At 37.1% G+C, this 25,812-nt stretch overlaps 1 non-coding gene across 1 annotated transcript; it reads right to left on the bottom strand.

Annotated features, from left to right (window-relative positions):
• Positions 1-25,031: 25,031 nt before the first annotated feature.
• On the bottom strand, positions 25,032-25,138 carry LOC131250352 (small nucleolar RNA R71). The gene has a single exon (XR_009173273.1). It is a non-coding gene; the product is annotated as a small nucleolar RNA R71 (small nucleolar RNA).
• Positions 25,139-25,812: the final 674 nt, after the last annotated feature.

Below are 25,812 nucleotides of genomic sequence, written 5' to 3'. Positions count from 1 at the left end.
CAGTTTAGTGGAAGATGGACAAATCAATCATAAAGGAAAAATTACATTCACATTTAGAATATATGAGTGGCTGCCCATAATGACTTATACAAACCAATGTCTCTTATAATACCAAATACAAAAATTACACAATTTACAAATGAGAATTAATAAAATGCATATAAACTTGAGTCGCAAGATCACGCCGCTTCTCTTGGCAGATACAGTCATACATTCCTAATAATTGCACCCTACTCTATATCAGTCTGGACATGAACATCTTTTAAACCACCTATGCAACTTATACGGTTATATATTCGATGAACAGGTGGTTGACTTAGTTTGAATTCCCCTCAAGATTACACTCCGCCGCCTTAGCTAAGCATAATTAAAAACAATAAGGAATTCAAAACAATATATGATGTAGTCTTGTTTAAATACATGGATGCACGAATGCACATCGACCTGGGGATGCTCATCCAATCGGACTTGGGCTCGTCACCCATGCATATGACTGGTCACTAACGTAGCACATCACGTGCGTACATCACGTATAACATAATGACTAAGCCATTATACATCACGTACGTAGGTTGATAGTCATTGGTCAGGGAGCTAGCGAAATGATACCCCACTAAACCTAAGGGCACATGTTATAGCATCCAAAATTAGCCACCCGTCATCGCTAGTATGCTATGAATGCATGATTAGCCAAACCATTATTATTCCAATTACAACCACCCAATTTAAGTAACTTAAACGTCACTACGGGGGGCTCGTCACCCAGCGTAGGCCGATAGCTCGGGCATACTGTCCCATGACCACCATCCCAGCTCATGAATTTTCCTCATATTAGGATGTTTAATAGATGCATGTCGACTAGTGGCCAATCAAATTCAATAAGTAAGGATTACCATTGCATGAGTATAGGTCATCGAATCCATGTAGGGCAAACACCAAAACAAGGGACATATGTTAAATCGCAGCGGTAAAAGGTTGCTCGGAACTTTAAATCGAGACGATAAAGGGATTAGGAAAGATTAAATCAGAGCGGTTAAAGAGGTCATTTCTAAGCCACTCAATCAGTACGACTTATGGATGGTAAATCCCACATTAATATTTTATGTCTCATGTAGCCTCCAAATCGAGGGTCCATTTCTTACCACACTCTATCTTGTTATATCTTAAGTATGGGTTCACAAACATAAGAGGGATTACCCACTAGTGAGTGTAGTGAAAAGAGTTCCAAGTGACTTACAACAATTCATTGACATATAAAAATGTATGCTTACAACATGCATAATATATGTTAATCATTAAGTCCATAAGTATCATAATAAATCATAAATCAAATATAAGAGTTATCACTTGGAATTTAGATGGAAACTAACGTAAAAGTAACAAGTTATCAACTGTAATTCAAATGTAAGCTAACCCTTGAGATTCAATAATTAGTGTAACTAATCACAAGTTATAAGATAGCAACTGTAATTCAACAAAAACTATCCCTTAGACTAATTAGGAAGTGGAAAGCTTAAGGGGAAGAAGCCATCACCTCACGAATCCAATTGCCAACAAATGTTACTAAGAAGCGCATGCACCCTTAGAATTGAATCCTACCATGAATTATGAAATCGTATGATTATATCAATGTTCTATAATTATTTGTGGTCAAGATTATAACCTAAGGTTTGGATTAGTTATTTTTAGGGTTTTGATGTAGAACTAGGGTTTCATCTTAGAGTTTAGTCCTAGACTTAAATTTTTGGTATTTGAACTTTGATTTTTTATTTTATTTTTTGTAAAATAAATGAAATAATATTCATAATAGAAGTATTAATCAATCAATACTAATAATGATGAGTCACAAGTTCATATTTAAATATACCAACATTATCTAATATTCTTATAATGACTAATAATTTATTAAATAATACAAGTAATAAAATTTTTACTAACGATAATATAATAAGGACTAATACTAATAATCATATTAACAAGAATTATACTAATCCCATAATGAAAATGATAATATTTTCTAATGATAATAATATAGCTATCAATAATGAATCTATTCATGATAATAAATACTATAATCTACCATTAAGGATAATATTTAAGAGAGTTAAATAAAATATTGTTACTTGATAATTACAATTTTGTTTATAATAACTAGGTTGAGCACAAATAATCTACTAATGGCTAACCATATGTAATGTTATCAATCCTCATAAAATAGTGGTAACAATGGTAACAATACATTAAAATGAGTCTAGTATAGGAAAAAAGTTTTGACTCACCTACGTTGACTCGATTCGACCCACAAGAATCCTCTTTCTCCTCCCCTCTTCTTTATCACTTTCTCTTCCTACTGGAACTCCAGCCAGGCTTGGACCAGCCCCAAGCCTAACTTAACCCAACTAGACTCAGTTCTAACCAAGTCAACTCACTCCCTTCTCTCTCTAGTTTCTCTTCTTTTCTCTCTCTCTTTCTTCTTCTTCTTCTTGATTTTTCTTTCTCTCTCTTTCTTCCCTGGGGTGAGCTGGACCGAACCAGGCCTGCCCCATCTTGAACCGAGTCGGCAACTCGGTGGCTAAACAACAACATGGTGCAGTTAGACCACCCCAACTCCTCTTTATTCTCTCAGAACCATACACCTTGAAGTTGTTGGACTAAACCAGACCCGACTTGACTGGAACAGGCCCAACTCGATATCCAGCGAGTTGAGTTTGCCTGGCTCGACAACAACAACCTCTCACGATCTCCCTCTCTCTCCCTTTCTTTCTATTTCTTCTCTTTTATTTTCCTTTTCTTTCTCTTTCTTCTCTTCATTCCTATGAAGTCCAACTAGCTCGAGCTCTTTTTCGACCGAGTTAAAAACAGTCAATGACCCAGTTCGAACATGCTAGAACTTGCCTCGACTTGCACAGCTCGACTCATCAGCTAGTCGTGGTGTAATGCAGGACTCGGTCACTGCTCTATACGTCTCTCCCTCTCTTTCTTCTAGGACAGGGACACCTCCAGGCGATGAGAGCTCAAAAACGGCTCAACTGGATAGGGTTTGACTTGGTTTGACATGGCGTGGAAGATAATCGGCTCTAATGGCGGATCGCCATCGGCCGAGTTTTTGTCTAATACAAGCACTTATGTGGTGTAGACAGGTCTTTGGGAGCTTAGAGGGATGGTATTTTGAACCTTCATGGACGTTTCCATGGTGGGCTTGATCGTTGAAGGTGGCGGCTGGTTTTTTAGGGTTTTTGTAAAAGACAGGTGGAGAGGCATTTTCTCTCCCTTTTTATAGGAAAACCTAGCTTTCCTAGGCCGTCGGATTGTCAACGAGCATTCTAGATTTGATCTGGTAGAAACCACATCCAAAACAGTGGGTAGGGCCGAAACTGGCCGTTTTTTTCTAGTATAGAGAGAACCCTAAACCACGTAGCTAGGGGTGAAGGGCTGAGAATTTCCCTTAGCCGGATGGCTATGATCGAAGGAGATGTGTGCATGCAGACTGCCAGCTTGGTAGCAACAATAGGTTTCGATTTCTGGAAACTGCCGCATGCACACCTCTATTTGCACTTGCATTCCTGCGCACACATGTGTGATGCAAAGTGCAGAACGACCCTAGTTTTAGTCAGATTTCCTTTGTGGACATGATGGATGGTTTGGATCTTCCTCATGATCCATGCAAGTGGCCCATCCGATGGTCGAGCGACGTCCGTCTACCGTTTAAAATGCCCGCAGGTGGGAACTTAAGAAAGAAAGAGATCTCTCCTTTTCAGAAAATGTGAGGTCAAAGATGCTTTGACCCAACCATTGGTTTGGTGCACCTCAGTTGCAAACAGGGGGTGTACACACACCGCATATGGTGGGGTCTGTAGTGATGTTTTGAGAAATCCAATCCATCCATAATGTTTTATGTGTCTAACTAGGTCAACTGACCGGAGGAGAGGCAGATCCAAAGCTTAAGTGGGCCTTACCAACTAAATCATGATCTCTAACTGTCGATTGCTGTCATTTCGGCGGCCAGATTAATCCCAATCTGAACATCATCGGTTAAAATGGTCTTAGGGCCTATTTAAATGAACCTCAATGGTATATTCAATTATTAGAAGCTGGGGGAAGGATGATCAAGTGTCATAGGTCTGATAACAATGGATCTAGGGAACTAGATCCGAACTTTAAGATGACTTGAGGTCAAGGCCTGCCATACTCCTCAATGAACAATTTTAGTGTTTTCCAAGATTGTCTAAATGCAACCTAAAGATTTAATTTTTAATCCAATGGTTTGATTAGGGAAATCAGGTATTAGAGTGATCGACAGGACGTTGTGGATCTACGAAGCGGTGGATTTCGTGGTTCAAACTTCAAATTCTAAGATTGTTGATTAGATTTATCTTCCTATGAAACTAAAATCCTAAAAATAGGTTTCTCTAATGTTGCAATGGTCAATCTTGAATAGTAACGGGTGGACAACTTGGTATATGGGTGGTGATTGTTTTCAACGGTTAGATTTAGACTAAAATGAGGGTGAATGTTCAAGTAAGTTAGGTTAGTGTTCATACACGGTAACACCTGAGTACCGAAAAGTACGGGTTGTTACACTCGACCCCCCTTAAAGAGAATTTCGTCCCCGAAATTCAACACTTCAAATATAATTGTGAAGGACAATCTATTGTATGTTGTCTCTATGTGTTCGGTAGTTTTCCCACTAGGTGTATTCGTATGTGCAAGTGCCCATGACTTACTACTAGAACATGAGTCATTACAATCTACCCTCCTTAAAGAAAAATTTTCCTCCAGACCTGGTAGCATACATCCCAACTATTAATATTATAGTATTTATTAGGATTACAAGTTCATTTTAGTGACAATTAATAATGACATTCTGTCTTCCCTTTTAATTTCTTTTACCTTCAATGATATTTCCCCAGCTGTCTAAAGTGCAATGTAGTTTTTTAGTGCTCGAGCCAACACGAACAGATGGTTGTAGTAGGTTTAAGCCAAATACTTTAATCCTTTGCCTGCGCAGAACAGAGGATCCACTGGTATCATTTCGTAATCCTAGTAAGTCTCGATCTTTTACTTGATCAAGACATTGAGATCATTGAGATTTGTTAAGACTTAGAATTTGAGTGAAACCGTGTAAACTTCGCTTAAACATGGTTCCATCAGTTCGTGATTTTAATTGTTCTAGACTCTTGGGAAATATCATGTAATCTTATATTCTCATAAATGATAAGTCCACGTGGCCCATTATACTTTCACTGTGTACTTTAATTATCTAAGCACTACTTGGAATTTCAAGGCCAGGATTTTTACATGAAACCTGAGTTTGAAATTTTGCTAAATTTATCTAGGATTTCAAATCTAGTTCTAATATGCTTAGTTTATGGTTGAAAATTTACTCAAAATTCTATAACATCACCACTACTCAATTCTACGTACTGGAAATTTTGAGAGATAACGCCTCTAGCTAAAGAGATGTACTAAGGAATTCAATTTACAACTCCTAATGTGATTCTTAAGTTTAGGGAGTGTTTGGCCTAATATACGATATGGAGGGTAAGAAAGTTATACACTGCTTAAGTTCATTTCACTCACTAAGTGTTGTGACAATGTTACCTCTAACTAAGGGAAATTATAGAAAAAGTTTGAATCTTAGATTTCTAAAAATATTCTCTGGGAGTCAAGTTCAAGGAAAGTTCTCATTTTACATTAATTATATCATGGTGGGCATTTATCCTCCCATAGTACTTAAGTTTGGTTTCTACGTTTAAATTACTAAACTAGAAATTCTGAAAGGAACTGCTCATCTCTAAGTCCTAAGGTTATCTAAGAAATGTGCTAGGGAACCTAAGCTCATTTCTAAGTCCTACTATTATCCAAACAATTCTCCAAGGAGCTTAGAATCTCAAGTCTCTATATTCTCAATTTCTCCTAGCTATAGGGGAAATTCACATAAGTTCAGATGATTATTCTGATAATTTCTAAGGGGACCTAAGTTTGGATCTCGATGTTCTCACTATTCTTCAAACTATAAGGGAGATTCACCTAAGTTCAAATCTCTTATTTCAAACATCCTAACTTGAGACATTTAAGGTTTGTATAATTTCATTTCTCAAGGCTTGGTTTGTCCAAACTATGCTCTGATACCAACTGTAACACCCCAAGTTTTCGGAACCTGAGTATATGACTCGTTCTCCAAACACCCGAGTGTTAACCTTTAAAGATAGTCAAATTCAGTTTTTTTTTTCCTTTTCTTTCAAAGTTAGCGGTTTAGTGGAAGATGGACAAATCAATCATAAAGGAAAATTTTCATTCACATCAAAATATACGAGCGGCTACCCATAATGACTTATACAAACCAATGTCTCTTATAATAACAAAATAAAAATTACCCAATTTACAAATGAGAATTAATAAAATGCATATAAACTTGAGCCACATGATCATGCCACTTCTTTTGGCAGATATAGTCATGCATCCATGATAATTGCACCCCGCTCTTATCAATCTAGACATGAACATCTTTTAAACCACTTGTGCTACCTGTACGGTTATATATTCGATGAATGAGTGGCCAACTCAGTGTGAATTCCCCTCAAGATTACACACCGCTGCCTTATCTAAGCATAATTAAAAATAATAAGGTATTCAAAAATATACATGATGCAGTCTTGTTTAAATGCATGGATGCGTGAATGCACATCAACCTGGGGTTGCTCATCCAGTCGGACTTGGGCTCATCACCCATGCATATGATTGGTCACCAACGTATCATATCACGTGCATATATCATGTATAATATAATGACCAAGCCATCGTACATCACGTACGTAGGTCGATAATCGATGGTCTGGGAGCTAGCGAAATGATACCCCACTAAACCTAAGGGCACATGCTATAGCATCCAAAATTAGCCACCCATCATCGCCAATATGCTATTATTATATGATTAGCCAACCCATTATTATTCCAATTACAACCAACTAATTTAAGTAACTCAATGGTCACTACAGGTGTAACGCCCTGAAATTCGAGGGTCGAGCAAAGCTCTACTCCCGAGATTCAGAACATCACTTATGCATTATGGATGATGATATTTAGATTTCTTTCATTTTCATGAGTTAAGCATGTGTGGGATTATACTAAACAAAACATTATATTCCGGATTTAATGAAATTAAACAAGAGCCAAAGTCTAAAACATATCTGTACAAGTACACAGATATTTCACAAGGTTTCTTCCAGAGTATGAGTATGTAACCGAGTTCAATATATACATGTATAGTTTTAAAAATGTACAAAAAGTGGTAGTGTAAATATGTTCAACTAAGCCCTGATGCCCAGTGTCCCTGCATAACGATCCGTGGTCTACATCGACCGGCCCGAGAGTTGGAAGTAAGAGAATTCCTCCTCCTCATCCAAGAAGTCCTGCTCCATTGCATAGGCTCCATCAGTACCTACATCTACATCAGAGTCTGGTTGGTGTTTTAAAACACTATCCCAGAGTGGGAGTGAGTGATCAACTCAGTGGTTCTATAAGGAAAAAGTTACACATGTTATTAAGTCAATCAAAGCAATAATGATAAGGCAATCATAACAATCACTTCCTAACTACTCTTTTTAATGCAGAGATAGAGTGCAAGTAATGATGTGTGCCCTCACATCGAGCTCCCTCACAAGCGACTCTGACAATCTATTTCACATATGACAACACTTCCTCAAAACGGTGCAACTCCAACACCTTTTAAGCACATCCTAACTAATGCAGTGCGATGCATGGTCGTGTTAGCCAAGGAATTAATTAAGCTCATTCAAACAGTAAGTTTGGGAAGCTAGGGTACCTCCCTTTATATCATTGACCCAAATCGAACATTAGGCTTCAGACTACCGCAGTGGTCCTACTCCTATGTTCTAGATCCATCTAGGTTTGTCACTCCTAATTAAACACATACGATAGGCAAGTTGTAGGGTCGTCATTCCTAGTCAAACACATAGGATAGGCAAGTTACAAGAAGTTGTGCTCGCGGTCATTACGGGGAGGCTCGTCATCCCAGCGTAGGCCGACAACTCGGACACAAGTCTCGTACTACCATGCCCAGCTCACGAGTCTTAGTTGCTCATTGGTTACTATGGGGAGGTTCGTCACCCCAGCGTAGGCCGATAGCTCCACTACCAAAAAAAGGGGCAATGGATATAGACCATGTTAGTTTTCTGCTACGGATATAAACCTTAGCTATAATTGCTACGATTTTAATCTGTAGCTAAAAAGTGATACACCATTAATAATTAATGGTGTTGTAAGGGGCTCTATGAGGCCTAAAAATAAATTATGTTATATCTAATCCGTCTATATATTTGTAAATATTACATTAGAGGATGAAAAAAATCAGCAGGATCGAAGGCTCAAGTGGACCACACAGTAGGAAACATGGATATTAAATTATAATTGCTTTTTATGGTGTGGTCCACTTGGTCCTTCAATATAGCTAAAATTTGGTGTTATAAACTAAAATAATTTATTAAAATTATTTATCAGAATGGATTAACCAAATACATCATGGTGGGTCCCACAGGGCCCCTGCTCGGACCGTCTACGTCCATCCAACCCAAATTTGGGTGCGCACTTCAAAGAGGGTATTTCACTCTCTCTCTCTCTAGCTCCACCACTCTCTCCTTCTACCAGCCCCCGACTCTCTCTCTCTCTCTCTCTCTCTCTCTACAGCCTCACCTTCTGCTGCAACTCCGGCAACTATCAACCGTGACTCTCTCTCTCTCTCTATGCAACTCCAGCGGCTACCCACCGGAGCCCTCTCTCTCTATTCTGCTTGGGAGAATGAGAGCTCTCTCTCAATTGAGTGGTGAAGCAACCTCCATACGTGGCACAATCACTCTCAATCTCCCTCTCTCAGGTCTCTCTCTCTCTCTCTCTCTCTCTCTCTCTGTCAATCTCACACTCAATCTCTGTTGAGATCGAGTATATTCAATATTGAAACCCTAATTAGGATTTTACAATGGTGAATTCTGAATTAGGGATTTACAATGTTGAAACCCTAATTAGGGATCTATTATGTTAAATCCCTAATTAGGGAACATATTAATCCCTAATTAGGGAACATATCAACTTGTTGGATGGTAGCTTATCATCCAATTAGTTTGGCATGACTATTTCCCATCTCCAAAATTGATTCCCTACATACCACCAGGTGGTGTTCCTTCATAGCAAGCTAATGTGAAATTTCAGAAGAAATGTTCAATGTTGATTTGGGATGAGAGGATAATGAACAAAATCAGAATACAAAAAATAATTAAAACCAGTAAAGAGTCTGAGTAGCTTTGGTAAGGCAGCATTTAGTTTTGGATCTTCCCGCCAATTGGATTTTAATACATCCGCCGTTGTATTTGTTGGTTAAGATTTCAATTTTCTAGGGTTGTGGGTTTTTTTTCAATTGAATCTATTTGATACTTCTTGTGATAGATCTAGATCTGTTTTTTTTTTTTTTTTTTTTTTTTTTGGTTGGTTGATTTCATGTCTGTTTGATATTATATATATGCTGGTGGATTGTTTGCTTATGATCTATTTGATCTTAGGTTATACTCGTTTATTTTTTTTTAAATACTGATTAATTTTGATTCTCAAATGAAAGCTAAAGATGATTATCTGAGTAACATTTTCCAAAAAAAAAGGTTGATTATTTGAGTACAATCCTAATAAAACCATGTGGATGCTGGTCAACCAGAACTGACAACCAAATCTTTCTGAAAAAATCGAAGAGTCCTAGACCCTATTTGGCAGATGCCTAAAATTGAGTTAATCTCATTTTAGTTGTCAGTAGTTATGTATTCAAGATCAAGATCTCCAATACATAATTACTACTTAAATAAGAGAGATTGTTTTCAGGAGTCTACCAAACAGGGCCTTAAGGAACATATCAAATTGGAGGCCCATGCCATCACCTAATCAACTACAACTCTCAATGTCAACTGCATATCATGCAATCATCTTGGTGTGGAGGATTTGATGTTGCTCATGTGTGCAAAATTTGCATGTGTTATCCATAATTACTAGAGAAATGAATGGCCCATATTGATCACACTTCTGATCATTGGTCAAGACTGTCCATCATCTAGTTCTCATTCTTGATTACACATCTAATAAAAAAATTCTATTTAGAGAATCCTCACCACCCATTCAATGGTTAGTGAAATTAACACCCATATTTATCACACTATAAATATTCTGATCATTGATCTAAACAATCCGTGATATGGTCCCACCCTTCATTGTCAATCACTACAAAAAAAAAAAAAATCATGTTTTTTCAGATCTTGACTAGCCATATAATGGTTATGGATATGAAAGGCCCATATTTATTGTATTGCAAATGGGCTATCATCCATGGCTGCTAATAATATAATGAGTTATCATCCATGGCTACTAATAATTCACATAAACAGCTCGTTGTATAAAGATGATCAGGCAGATTTAGGTGAATTCTAATTGTAATTTAGGCTGCTTTGATTAGGAATGTGAGGTTTTTTTTTTGAGTCTTTCCTTTCTATTAATTAAAAAAATTAAGCCCAATTAATCACTAGTGACATTTACGTTACCGTGTGGTTCTAGAAGAGCTTGAGTTCTTTAGTTGGTAATGTAACCATAAGGGTAGTTCTCTATAATAAGTAGGTCTCACAGTTTCCTACTTTGTTTATACAGTTAAAGTATCACATAATTAAGCCAATATAGAAGATGTTACAGATTATGTTTAGTATAAAGCATGCATAAGACCTCACACTCATTTTTCATTGGTAGTTGTATCCTCATTGGCCATTGTACCACTTACCAAGTAATCACAGCCAAGTTGACTTTTATAGTTTACTCTTGGCCAATTCCAAGTTGGATTTTACCAAGTGAAACAAGATTGGTAGCCATGTTTACAAAGGTTTCTAATCCTACATATGGCTCTCTACATTCCTCTTCGCATGCAGGCACAGGTGGTAACATGTTCCATGTGCATGAGATCCCAGCTATTCATCAGATGGGTGGGTCCACCAAGTGAATATCTTGCCCCAAGAATATGTGGGTCCAATCAACAGGTGGCTTCATGTGTATGGAAGTAAGGGATATATATATATATATATATATATATATATATAAAATCATTGGAGAAAAGGGATGGTTAAAAGAAAAAAGGGAAAAAGTCTGCAAATAACGTACATATGTTGTCCTCGGTCTGCTTGATGAGTGGATCAACCCTTTTTTTTTGGATCAGTGCATTTACCTGGTGGGGACACTCTGATGAGTGTCTTGTATATTAGCAAAATTCTATAATTCTAGTGGGTGCTTACTAAAAACATAAACATTTGGGTGGTTAGGAAAAATGTGCGAAGGGTTAGAACTGTTCTCCTATAGTCTTTTGAAAATATCTTTGTTATTCAACCTTTCTATACCTACATAGACTGGACTTACTCCAGTTTGCACCATTTGGATATTAGATATTATCCGATATGGTGGACCCAGCCCCCTTGATGTATTTTGTGTGCATACTGTGAGCTGAGACCTCCCATTTACATGGTTTGTCAAAAATGGATTGATGCCATTTTAATGTCAGTATTTTGTGATTCTATTTACTTAACTCGTTTGTTGAATATCCTTGTCAGGACAATGTGTCCCAGGCATTCAACTAATGGAAGCAGAGGTCACTCTTTATTGGAGAACTGTATGTAGGCACTTGCAGGTTAAAGCACAAGTAAGCAACTGTTTTCTTTAATCTTTTCTTACAATTTTTGCTACATGGTTCACATGTATCTTCTTAGGATAATGGTATTTCTCATGAAGCTTGGTACCTTTTAGTTCATGGTAAATGGTACCTTTTATTGTGGATCACCCCTGGACTAAAGACTCGGTACTTATTCTTGTAAGTTCGTATTGATTTCGCTAATTGTAATAGAAAACAGACTCAAGCTCAAGTTCGTATTGATATCCTGGCTTTTTATCATTTCATTTGTATAATTTTTTTGTTCTATCAATGTAGCTAGGTACAACATTGGTGCAGTTATCTTGCTCTGGGTATCTGTAGTCTTGGTATGTCTCATTGTCCTTCAATAATTTAATATATCAAGATTTCTTTCCCATCATCGTTTGCATTTTTCTTCTTAATCGATACTTACAAGTTAATATAATCATTTACTCTATTTTACAATCTTTAAAATCTTTATTTGTAAATCTGTGCCCATATGCATTGTCGGAGAAACTAAAAAACTTACTCATTCTCAGATTGCATTGTGGAATATGCATCCATTACTCAAAGAAAGGGCGACATTCCAAGCACTCACACTTTCTCTCCTTGCTAGCCAAATTGGTGAGTCTTCTTTCCTTCATACTATATGATTCATTAATGAAGTGGCTTGGCCATTTGGACAGGCCTATGTTTATATATTATCTCGAAATTAATGAAGCAGATCCAAATGTGCGTCAGAGCTATCCGGATGTTGACTAAGGGTCCTTGGAAGGTGGGAACCGCTGTTATGACCATGATGAAGCTATCCATTTCCTATGGACAACAATATGGGTGGCCTGATCATTTGGACAGGCCCATATTTATGTATTGTCATGAAAATGATGAAGCAGATCCGGATGTGCGTTGGAGCTATCCGGATGTTGAGTGGGGGTCCCTGGAAGGTGGGAACTGCTATTATGACCATGATGAATCTGTCCATTTTCTATGGACAGCATTGGAGGGGCCTGGCCATTTAGACAGGCCATGTGTATATCTGTATTTGCAGGGACCACACCCTTAACCTAAACCACACCCTAAACCTATAACCTAAACCTAAACTTTAACCTATAACCAAAACTTTAACCTATAACCTATAACCTATAACCTAAACCTAAACCTATAACCTAACCTAAACCTAAACCTGTAACCTAAACCTATAACCTAAACCCGATCCTGAACTCGAACCCGATTTCCTAAACCTAAACCTTAACCTATTCTCAATTCCCTAAAGCTATAACTTATAACCTAAACCTAAACCTAACCTAAACCTATAACCTAAACCTACACCTATAACCTATAACCTATAACCTAAACCTAAACCTATAACCTAACCTAAACCTAAACCTGTAACCTAAACCTGTAACCTAAACCTATAACCTAAACCCGATCCTGAACTCGAACCCGATTTCCTAAACCTAAACCTTAACCTATTCTCAATTCCCTAAAGCTATAACTTATAACTTAAACCTAAACCTAACCTAAACCTATAACCTAAACTTACACCTAAAACCTAAACCTAAACCTAAACAAAAACCTATAACCTTAACCTATAACCTAAAACCTAAACCTAAACCTAAAACCTAAATGTATTCTCAAATCCCTAAACCTAAACCTACACCTAATCCTAATCTCAACTACTTAACCTAAACCTAAACTTGAAAACCCAAACCTAAACCCGATCCCAAACCCGAACCTGATTTCCTAAACTTAAACCTTAACCTATTCTCAGTTCCTTGAAGCTATAACTTATAACCTATAACCTAAACCTAAACCTAACCTAAACCTATAACCTAAACCTAACCTAAACCTAAAACCTAAACCTAAACCTAAACCTAAACCTAAACCTACAAGCTTAACCTAAACCAAAGCCTATAACATAAACCTTAACCTATAACCTATAACCTATAACCTAAACTTATAACCTATAACCTAACCTTAACCTAAACCTAAAACCTAAACCTAAACCTAAAACCTAAATGTATTCTCAAATCCCTAAACCTAAACCTACACCTAATCCTAATCTCAACTCCCTAACCTAAACCTAAACCTAAACTTGAAAACCCAAACCTAAACCAGATCTCGAACCCGAACCTGATTTCCTAAACCTAAACCTTAACCTATTCTCAATTTCTTAAAGCTATAACCTATAAGCTATAAGCTATAACCTAAAAAACCTTAACATAAACCGAAAACCTAAACCTAAACCTAAAACCTAAATGTATTCTCAAATCCTTAAACCTAAACCTACACATAATCCTAATCTCAACTCCTTAACCTAAACCTAAACTTGAAAACCCAAACTAAACCCGATCTCAAACCCGAACCCGATTTCCTAAACCTAAACCTTAACCTATTCTCAATTCCCTAAAGCTTTAACTTATAACCTATAACCTATAACCTAAACCTTAACCTAAACCTAAACCTATAACCGTAACCTAAACCAAAAACCTATAACCTATAACCTATAACCTAAACTTATAACCGATAACCTAACCTTAACCTAAACCTAAAACCTAAAACCTAAACCTAAACCTAAAACTTAAATGTATTCTCAAATCCCTAAACCTAAACCTACACCTTAACCTAATCTCAACTCCTTAACCTAAACCTAAACCTAAACTTGAAAACCCAAACCTAAACCCGATCTCGAACCCGAACTTGATTTCCTAAACCTAAACCTTAACCTATTCTCAATTCCCTAAAGCTATAACCTATAACCTACACCTAAACCTAACCTAAACCTAAAACCTAAATGTATTCTCAAATCCTTAAACTTAAGCCTACACCTAATCCTAATCTTAACTCCTTAACCTAAACCTAAACTTAAAAACCCAAACTAAAACCCGATCTCAAACCCGAACCCGATTTCCTAAACCTAAACCTTAACCTATTCTCAATTCCTTAAAGCTTTAACCTATAACCTATAACCTATAACCTAAACTTAAACTTATAACCTAAACCTAAACCTTAACCTTAACCTAAACCTAAACCTATAACCTTCACCTAAACTTAAACCTATAACTTAAACCTTAACCTATAACCTATAACCTATAACCTAAACTTATAACCTATAACCTAACCTTAACCTAAACCAAAAACCGAAACCTAAACCTATAACCTATAACCTAAACCTAAACCTAAAACCTAAATGTATTCTCAAATCCCTAAACCTAAACCTACACCTAATCCTAATCTCAACTCCCTAACCTAAACCTAAACCTACACCTAATCCTAATCTCAACTCCCTAATCTAAACCTAAACCTAAACTTGAAAACCCAAACCTAAACTCGATCCCGAACCCGAACCCGAACCCGAACCTGATTTCCTAAACCTAAACCTTAACCTTTTCTCAATTCCCTAAACCTATAACCTATAACCTATAACCTAAACCTAACCTAAACCTATAACTTTAACATAAACCTAAAACCTAAACCTAAACCTAAACCTATAACCTTAACCTAAACCTAGGTTTTGAGTTTAAAAGTCCATCTTAGGTTTGAACACATTACTCATGTTGGATTTTTCCATAGTTTAGAAGATTTGTAGGTACATTTTTGATTTCTTCATATATAAGTGTTTTTTTTTTGTCTTTCTTCCTTTTGAGATGTGTACAAAGGCATGCTTGTTTGATTGTGTCTACAAATGCTGTTTTATATAGGCTGACAAGCTAAAGAAGTCAATGGAGGATAAAATTCATTTTCTCAAGGGAAGGGTTTCAGAACTTGAAAGTGATCTTGTGTCGAAGTCCGCAGAAGTTACATCTGTAATTTCAAGGAAAGAATAAGCTTTATCTTTTGCATTTGCTGAAATTGATCGTCTGAAAGAAGAAAATTCTATAAAAACGTGAGCATTATTGAATGCATATGGAGAGTGTTTATTGTGTTAGAGTGTATTTGTTTCTTGCACATTAGGGAACACCTTAGTTGTAATTCTTATGATAGGTTGAGCAAAGTGAAGTATTGTTTATTTAGAAATGTGAATGTAGGATGCATTGTATGATTTGATTGCTATTTGTAGTAAATGCATCATTTTTTTACTTCTGATTGCATTTTATGTACTATTTCTATCAGCATTAAGCTTAGATGAGTTATCAATCACAGCAGGTTCTTGCAATGAAAACAGGTCGTATTATTACAATTAAAAAAAAATAGCTACAAATATAATCGTAGCTATCGCTACGACTTTTGTCCGTAGCTATTGGTGTCTATTGCTATGGATATTATTGGTGCTATTGGTATCTATTATTACAGATAAAATCCCTTTTGCGACGGTTATGATCCATAGCACGTCCGTTGCTATTGGTGGGGTAGCTATTAGTATCTATTGTTAGGATTATATCCGTAGCTATTAGTATCTATTGTTACGGATATAATTCGTAGCTATACATTTAGCTACCCCACCAATAGCGAAGAACGTGCTATGGATTATATCCATAGCTAAAGGGCTTTTGCCATGATTTTTGGCTGTAGCTTTGCCCGTTTTTCTTATAGTGCTCAGACACGGTGTCCCATACCACCATGCCCGGCTCATGAGTCTTAGTGGATCGTGGTTCAATAGTTAAAGTGGATCTTTACATTGGTAAGGGGTACCTTAGATTCAAGCAGTTGTGTCGATACATGGTAAACACACATTAGGTTAATCGATTCATTAGGCTAGCTCGATAGGTACAAGCGCACGCTAACTTAAATCGACATGGAGCACATAATCACCCCTCGTGGCCTAGCCACTATCAACAATCACCGTGCGACTCGGATTCATCGAGTTTACCCAAGGTGGTGGACTAATTCGTCTACCCGAACAAGGACTTTTACCGATTGCCTGGGCTACGTTTGTAGCCTTAATCCTATCCAAATGCTGCTACAACCACATGTAGTATCTATCCCAGCATTCAATAAAACAATCCAAGTGGATTTCTCATTTATGCATTTCATCAAACACATAGACCATGCCAATACAACATGCATTTATCAATTGATTTCATAGAGGAAATTATACATATGCATAAGACAATCAAAATCCTATCTTATTACTTGTAGTAAATACAAATCATCAACAATTTTCTCATTTAGACAATTTATCAAACACATAGACTACGTTAGTTACAACATATATTTTATCAATTCTTTATATAGAGAGATTTACATGCATATATATGACAAGGATGAATCCTAGATTAGAAATCATGGCAAGCACTAATCACTTTCTATTGCTCATTTAATCATTTTAACAAACACATAAGGTGCATCATTTATTTATCTCAGTTCATAGGTGTATCTCATACAGAAATCAATACATTTAAGACAATACAGTAGCCATCAAGATAGACATAAATCATTAGCTATCATGAAAGCATTGATAAACTGTAACGTAAGCATTTATAGTCCGCACCTTTTGTTAGTACGCTCAACTTGGACTCAGTCCAAATTTTACGTTTCCAAAAATGGAACGTCGGGCACCTAAATGATGAAACTGGTTAGCTAGGTTGACAAACAACTATCCTGGATCTCTACAGTGATATTAGGGTTAGTATTTCTTACCCGAAATCATAGCCGAACGAGATTTGGTAGCGCAACGGGGAGGTGATTTAGCGTGTGGATTTGTGGAGGAAGGTTTCTGCACCGATCTCCCAAAGTCCTTCCTCTCTCTTTCCTCTTTTCTCCTATTTTCTCCTCTCTCTCCCTTAGGGTCTTGCAAAATTCGTATATAGGAGAGAGAGAGAGAGAGTGAAATGAGGGCTATTTATAGGCCCGATTGTGATGTAAATGGCCCCAGGGCCACTTTATACATTGTTTATGCCCCGGGGGTGGCTATTTTTTATGAACAAGGCTCATAGGGGGACCCACGACTCATATACATCATAGGGTACACTCTCTGACAATGGATCCATGCTAGGACATGATTTCGGTGCGATCAGATAAGCCGATCGACTGTGGAGAACCGGTGTCAGATCAACAGTCGTACGTACTCAATCGGGGCACGATTATATGAATAGGTGCAAGGAAATTTCCTTTCCCCATGGGTGAAGTTTGGTCACAAACTAATGGTAAAAAATCCTCAACTTTGCGTAAGAGCAAACGACCTAATTCACTTAAGTTTGAGTCCATTTTCTAAAGATATTCGTGTTTCTCACGCACTTCACTCACGGCTCAAGTTGGGTGTTTCGGGACACTATCTAGGCTTGATTCCCGTAATGGTTGTTAAGCCCAGTAGGATGGACATCTTCCTATAACTTCGCAGTCATTGAGCCTCCAACGTGCGGTCTAGGTCCGTTACAGAGTTTCAATGTACTCTCGAGCTCTTAGGTCTTAAGATGACATTGAGTTATTGATACTCATAGTTTTAGGCCTTTCCATTTGCGAAAATGGTGGCCCAAGCTTAATCCACCGATTATTTAGTATTTAATTAAATCCCATCTAAATTATATGACATGATGCGGTCCTTAGGTTGTTCTGCCGAGGTGGTACTTAGGTCTTTGTACAGATTTTTCCAAGATGTTACAATGGGGGGCTTATCACGCGGCGTAGGCCGACAGCTTGGGCATAGTGTCCCATGACCGCCATCCCCCGGCTCATTAGATTTTCCCATATTAGGATATTTAATAGATGCTCGTCAACCAGCGGTCAATCAAATTCAGTAAGTAGGGATTACCATTGCATGGGTATAGGCCATCGAAGCCATGCAGTGTAAATAACAAAACATGGGACAGATGTTAAATTGCAGCGGTAAAAGGTTTCTTAGAACATTAAATTGAGACAACAAAAGGGTCAGGCAAGATTAAATTAGAGTAGTTAAAGAGGTCATTTCTAAGCCACTCAAGCCGTACAACCTATGAATGGTAAATCCCACATTAATGTTTAATGTCTCATGTGACCTCCAAATTGAGGGTCCATTTCTTACCACACTCTATCTTGTTACATCCTAAGTATGGGTTCACATGCACAAGAGGGATTATCCACTAGTGAGTGTAGTGAAATGAGTTCTAACCGACTTACAATAATTGATTGACATATAAAAATGTATAGTTACAACATGCAAAATATATGTTAATCATTAACTCCATAAATATCACAATAAATCATAAATCAAATTTATGAGTTATCAATTGGAGTTTATATGGAAACTAACATGTAAGTAACAAGCTATCAACTATAATTCAAATGTAAGCTAACCCTTAAGATTCAATAATTAGTGTAAGTAATCGCAAGTTATAAGATAACAACTATAATTCAACAAAAACTATCCCTTAGACTAATTAGGAAGTGGAAAGCTTAAGGGGAAGAAGTCATCACCTCACAAGTCCAATCGCCAACGAATGTTGCTAGGAAGCACGGGCACCCTTAGAATTGAATCCTACCATGAATTATGAAATCGTACAATTAGATCAATGTTCTATAATTATCTGTGGTCATGATTATAACCTAGGGTTTAAATTAGTTATTTTTAGGGTTTCGATGTAGAACTAGGGTTTCATCCTAGAGTTTAGTCCTAGACTTAAATTTTTAGTATTTGAAATTATTATTTTTATACAATGAACGAAATAATGATGAATCACAAGTTCATATTTAAATATACCAACATTATCTAATATTCTTATAATGACTAATAATTTATTAAATAATATAAGTAATAAAATTTTTACTAACGATAATATAATAAGGACTAATACTAATAATCATATTAACAAGAATTATACTAATCCCATAATGAAAATGATAATATTTTCTAATGATAATAATATAGCTATCAATAATGAATCTAGTCATGATGATAAATACTATGATCTACCATTAAGGATAATATTTAAGAGAGTTAACTAAAATATTGTTATTTGATAATTACAATTTTGTTTATAATAACTAGGTTGAGCACAAATAATCTACAAATGGCTAACCATATTTAATGTTATCAATCCTCATAAAATAGTGGTAACAATGGTAATAATACATTAAAATGAGTCTAGTATAGGAAAAAAGTGTTGACTCACCTACGTCGACTCGATTCGACCCGCAAGAATCCTCTTTCTCCTCCCCTCTTCTTTATCACTTTCTCTTCCTGCTGGAACTCTAGCCAGGCTTAGACCAGCCCCAAGCCTAACCCGACCCAGCTAGACTCAGTTCTAGCCAAGTCGACTCAGTCCCTTCTCTCTCTTATTTCTCTTCTTTTCTCTCTCTTTCTTCTTCTTCTTCTTGATTTTTCTTTCTTTCTCCCTTTCTTCCCTGGGGTGAGCTTGACCGAACCAGGCTCGCCCCATCTTGAATCAAGTCAGCAACTCGGTGGCTAAACAACAACATGGTGCAGTTAGACCACCTCAAATCCTCTCTCTCTCTTCTCCCAGAACCATACACCTTAAAGTTGCTGGACTAAACCAGGTTTGACTTGACTGGAACAGGCCCATCTCGATATCCAGTGACTTAAGTCTGCCTGATTTGATAGCAATAGCCCCTCACGATCTCCCTCTCTCCCTCTATTTCTATTTCTTCTCTTCATTCCTGTGAAGTCCAACTAGCTCGAGCTCTTTTTCGATTGAGTTAAAGAGAGTCAATGACTCAGTTCGGACATGCTAGAGCTCGCCTCGACTTGCACAGCTCAACTCATCAGCTAGTCTCGGTGCAATGTAGGACTCGGTCACTGCTCTGTACGTCTCTCCCTCTCTTTCTCCTAGCATCAGGGACACCTCCAAGCGATGAGAGCCCAAAAATGGCTCAATTGGATAAGGTCTGACTTAGTTTGACATGGCGAGGAAGACGGTCAGCTCTAATGGCGGATCACCATTGGCCGAGTTTTTCTCCAAAACGAGGCACCTATGTGGTGTAGACAGGTCTTTGGGAGCTTGGAGGGATGGTATTTCGAAGCTTCATGGAAGTTTCCATGGTGGGTTCGATCATTGAAGGTGTCGACTGGTTTTCTAGGGTTTTTGTAAAATATAGGTGGAGAGGCATTTTCTTTCCGTTTTTATAGGAAAACCTAGCTTTCTTAGGCCATTGGATTGTCAACGAGCATTCCAAATTTGATCTGGTAGAAACCACCTCCAAAATAGTGGGTAGGGCCAAAACCGGCCTTTTTTTCTGGTATAGAGAGAACCCTAGACCATGTAGCTAGGGGTGAAGGGCTGAGATTTTCCCATAGCTGGACGGCTAGGTTCGAAGGAGACATGTGCATGCGAACTACCAGCTTGGTAGCAACAACAGGTTTCCATTTTCGAAAACTACCTCACGCACACCTCTATTTGAGCTTGCATTCTTGCGCACACATGTGTGATGCAACATGCAGAACAAACCAGGTTTTGGTCCGATTTCCTTTGTGGACATGATGGATGGTTTGGATCTTCCTCATGATCCATGCAAGTGGCCCATCCGATGGTTAGACGACATCCATCTACCATTTAAATGCCCATAGGTGGGAACTGAAGAAAGAGAGAGATCTCTCTCCTTTTTAGAAGATGTCAGGTCAAAGATATTTTGACCCGACCCTTGGTTTGGTGCACCTCAGTTGTATGCAGGGTGTGTACACACACTGCATACGGTGGGGTCCATAGTGATGTTTTGAGAAATCTGCTCCATCCATGATGCTCTATGGGTCTAACTAGGTCGACTGACTAGAGGAGAGGCAGATCCAAAGCTTAGGTGAGCCTTACCAACTAAATCATGATCTCTAATTGTCGATTGCTATCATTTCGACTGCCAGATTAATCCCAATCTAAACATCATCAGTTAAAATGGTCTTAGGGCCTATTTAAATGAACCTCAATGGTATATTCAATTACTAGAAGCTGGGGCAAGGATGATTAAGTGTCGTAGGTCTGATAACGATGGATCTAGTGAACTAGATCCAAACTTTAAGATGACTTAAGGTCAAGGTCTGCCATAGTCCTCATTAAACAATTTTAGTGTTTACTAAGATTGCCTAAATGCAACCTAAAGATTTATTTTATAATCTAATGGTTTGATTAGGGAAATCAGGTATTAGAGTGATCGACAGGACATTGGGGATCTAAGGAGCGGTGGATTTCATGGTTCAAACTTCAAATTCTAAGATGGTCGATTAGATTTATCTTCCTATGAAACTAAAATCCTAAAAATAGGTTTCTCTAACGATGCGATGGTCCATCTTAAATAGTAACGGGTGGACAACTTGATATATGGGTGGTGATTGTTTTCAACGGTCGGATTTAGACTAGAATGAGGGTGAATGTTCAAGTAAGTTAGGTTAGTGTTCATACACGGTAACACCCGAGTACCAAAAAGTACGGATTGTTACATAAAATCCTCAAAATTCTTGTCATCCTCGACCAGTCAAGGGACTCCCTCGACCAGTTGAAGGTGCCCTCAACCAGTCGAAGGTTTTCCTCGGCTCATCTAAGGTTACGCGGACAGCTCACGGACTGCCTAAATTTGAGGTTGTTTTTGAAAATTTTCAACTCGGTGTGAAAGTTTGAGTTGTAAAACTATAAATAGGGGTCCCAAAGATGTTCCTAGGAATCTTCTACGGTTTGGGTAGTGGAGCAAAAGTGTGGAGAAGCCATTGCCAAGAGTTTTTCTTCTATTTCCTTAGTTATTTTTTATGTTTTTCTTAAGAGATTTTAGTTTAATCATGTCTATGGTTGGCTAAACCTCTTAGCTAGGGCTAAGAGGTGAAGCTTGTAGCGTGATGGGATGTTTTCTATTTCTTTAATTCATGTTTAAGTTGAACTATCTTTGATTCTAGTTTGATATTTAAGAAATACTTTCAGTTTTTAATGGTTTGTTGTGACTCAAATTGTAATAGATCTGCGATAACTTTGAGTATGTTCTTTTCATGTATTAAGATTGTAAAATTAGGAAATCCTACTGTTCACTATCGTCCCATGGGCATGGTTGGGCGATGGAATCCTGCCTAATCTTCCCAAGTCTCTTATAATTGGCTGTGGAATTGGTAAATCCTGTTATTTGCCTTGTTTCCAGGGCATGGTTTTGTGATGGAATCACTTCTAGTTCTCACACCTCTCATCCATTAAGAATTAGGTCAAAGGAAGTTCAGATTTGGTTTTACTGAGATATCTTCCAATTGGATAAGATAAGACTCTGATTCCAGTTGTTTCTTTAAATCAAGCATAGATTTCCTTGATCTCTACAAGTGGATCCTTGGAAACCCTAGTTACCACCTTTGAATTTGTTAGTTTTAATCACTTTAATCACAATTACTCACTTAATTAATTCAGATTTAGATTTACATCTTCATCTAGTTCTAGTTCTAGTTACTTTCAGAATACACACGAGATTAGTCCTTATGGATTCAACTTCGGTCTCACCGAGATTATTACTACATCGCGACCCTACACTGGGGGTTGTGAATAAGTTTTTGGCGCCGTTGCCATGGACTAACGGTTGCGTTTTTCTAAGATTAGCTAGTTTTGGAATTAGGTTAAGATTAAGGTTTTTTTTACTTTCTATTTTTAGGTTAGGGTTTTTCTGAATTATTTTAGAAACTAACTTAGTTTTCTAATTATAGGTTTAGAAATTTTTTATTTTTAGAAACCACTTTTTAATTTTAGGTTTAGAAACTTTCCTTTTTCTTTTTTAGAAACTAGGTTGCTTTCTTATTATTACTTTTAGAAAGTAACTCATCTTTCTTTTTTCTTTTTTTTTATAAACTTTCTAATTTCAGAATTTTTATTTTAGAAATTGATTTCTTTTTGTTTTGTTTTGCAGGATCTTAATTTAAGAACTTCTAATTTGGTAACTTCTTTCTAATTCTCTTCAAACGGATTGGTTGATGGGTTATCCACTTGTAGGGCATCATATTGTGAGCCATTATCTCCTGGGCATGGTTTTATGATGGAATCACTTCCAGTTCTCACACCTCTCATCCATTGAGAATTAGGTCCAAGGAAGTTTAGATTTGGTTTTATTAAGATATCTTCCAATTGGATAAGATGAGACTCTGATTTCAGTTGTGTCCTTGAATCTAGTATAGATCTCATTGATCTTTACAAGTGGATCCTTGGAAACCCTAGTTCCCACCTTTGAATTTCTTAAGTTTTCCATTAAAACTCTCACACTTACTCTCTATACTTCCAAATTTAAGTTTTCATCTTTTTGTAGTTATTCTTCTAATTGCTTTTAGAATACTCACGAGATTAGTCCCTGTGGATTCAACCTCGGTCTTACCGAGATTATTACTACATGGCGACCCTACACTTGGGGTTGTGAACAAGTTTTTGACACCTCTGTCGGGGATTAACAGTTGCATTTTGCTGAGATTATTTTGTTTTGGAATTAGTTTAAGATTTGGGTCTTTCTATTTTCTATTTTTAGGATTAGGAGTTTCTGAATTATTTTAGAAACTAACTTAACTTTCTATTTCTAGGCTTAGAAACTTTCCTAATTTGTTTTTAGAAACTATTTTTTTTTTTAGAAACTTTACTTTTATGTTTTTCTTAGATCTACTTTCTAATTTTAGTTTAGAAACTTTCTAATTCTGGGATTTTATTTTTATTTTTTAATTTAGAAACTAAGTCATCTTTCTATTTTTGTTTTTAGGAACTTTCTAATTTTAGAATTTTTATTTTTAGAAACTGATTTCTTTTTGTTTTGTTTTGCAGGATCTTAAATTAGGAACTTGCAATTTGGTAACTTCTTTCTAATTCTCTTCCTTTCTTTTTCCATAATTCTTTTTCCCTCTTTCCTTTTTTAGGTTTAGGTTAGAATATGAAATTGAGGGCTGAGAGTGTTTCATGCCCAAGTGGGTTCGTGACAATGCTCGACATCTCTTGAGTGAAGGTGGATTGGTTGAGGGGTTATCTATCCATCACAGGATTAAAGACCACTCGAGATCCTCAGAGTCAATTGAAGTGATGGTTGTCAATCAACTAGGAAGACAACCTCAACCTTGGGTTGAGAAAGTCCAGGATGAGAATGAGGTGCATTAATCACCCCTGCCTCATACTTTATGAGATTACTTACAACCGGTGGGGTGAGCACGCCCTCATGCATGTTTTATTAAAAAAACATGGGACACATGGATATCAAGCTAGGGGTGATCCAACTCCTTCCAAAATTTCATGGGCTTGAATATGAAAATTCATACCTACACTTGAAAGAGTTTGACGAGCTTAGAGCCACTCTATACTTTCCAAACATCTCCGATGACATGGTCAGGCTAAAACTCTTTCCTTTTTCTTTGAAAGAGAAAGCTAAGACATGGTTACATTCATTATGTCCTCGATCTATTGGTAGATGAAATAACATGACAAAGGAGTTCATAAAGAAAATTTTCCCATACCACAATATGAACACCCTTAGAAAGTCAATCATGAACTTCTCCCAAAAGGAAGATGAAACATTCTTCCAATGTTAGGAGTGGTTCAAGGATCTTGTCAGTTCATGCCCACAACACAGTTTTGAAATGTGGCCAATCAAGAACTTCTTCTATGATGGACTAACATCTTTCATGCGCCAATTGGTTGAGACAATGTGTAACGAGGAATTCATGAATAAAAATGTCGATGATGTGTGGGACTACTTTGATAAGCTTGCTGAAAACACACAATCATGGGACATCTCCCCAAAATCAAGCATCACGTCTAGGCTAACTCAATCCAAGGAAAGGGGTGGAATTTACCTACTGAAAGAGGATGATGATATCAATGCTAAAGTGGCTAATCTCACAAGAAAAATCAAGGCCATGAAATTAAAGAAGGATAAGGCTAAGGAAACTGTTTGCAGTATTTGTGCTTGTAACATTCATACAACTGAAAACTGTCTAATAATACCTGCCTTTCAAGAGGTACTGAATGAGCAATCCAATGTTGTTAATAATTACCAAAGACCTTTCAGTGGGCCCACCTCTAATACGTACAATCCTAGCTGGAGAAATCATCCAAACTTCAGTTGGAGAAACGCATAAACTGCTACACCTCGAGGATTCCCTAACCAAATTCCACATCAAGGGAAACCTCAGGAGGATCCGGTTTTAAAACATCTTCAAAATAAAGATCTTTTCAATCAAGGTATGCTGCAAGTCTTTCAAGACCTCACAAAGGCCATATAAGGACTTGAGACTAAAAGTGTGATTG

This window comes from Magnolia sinica, chromosome 6, assembly GCF_029962835.1.
Source record: "Magnolia sinica isolate HGM2019 chromosome 6, MsV1, whole genome shotgun sequence".
Lineage (NCBI taxonomy): Eukaryota > Viridiplantae > Streptophyta > Magnoliopsida > Magnoliales > Magnoliaceae > Magnolia > Magnolia sinica.
Note: the sequence above shows the minus strand (reverse complement) of the source record. Positions and strands in the feature narration are given on the sequence as shown.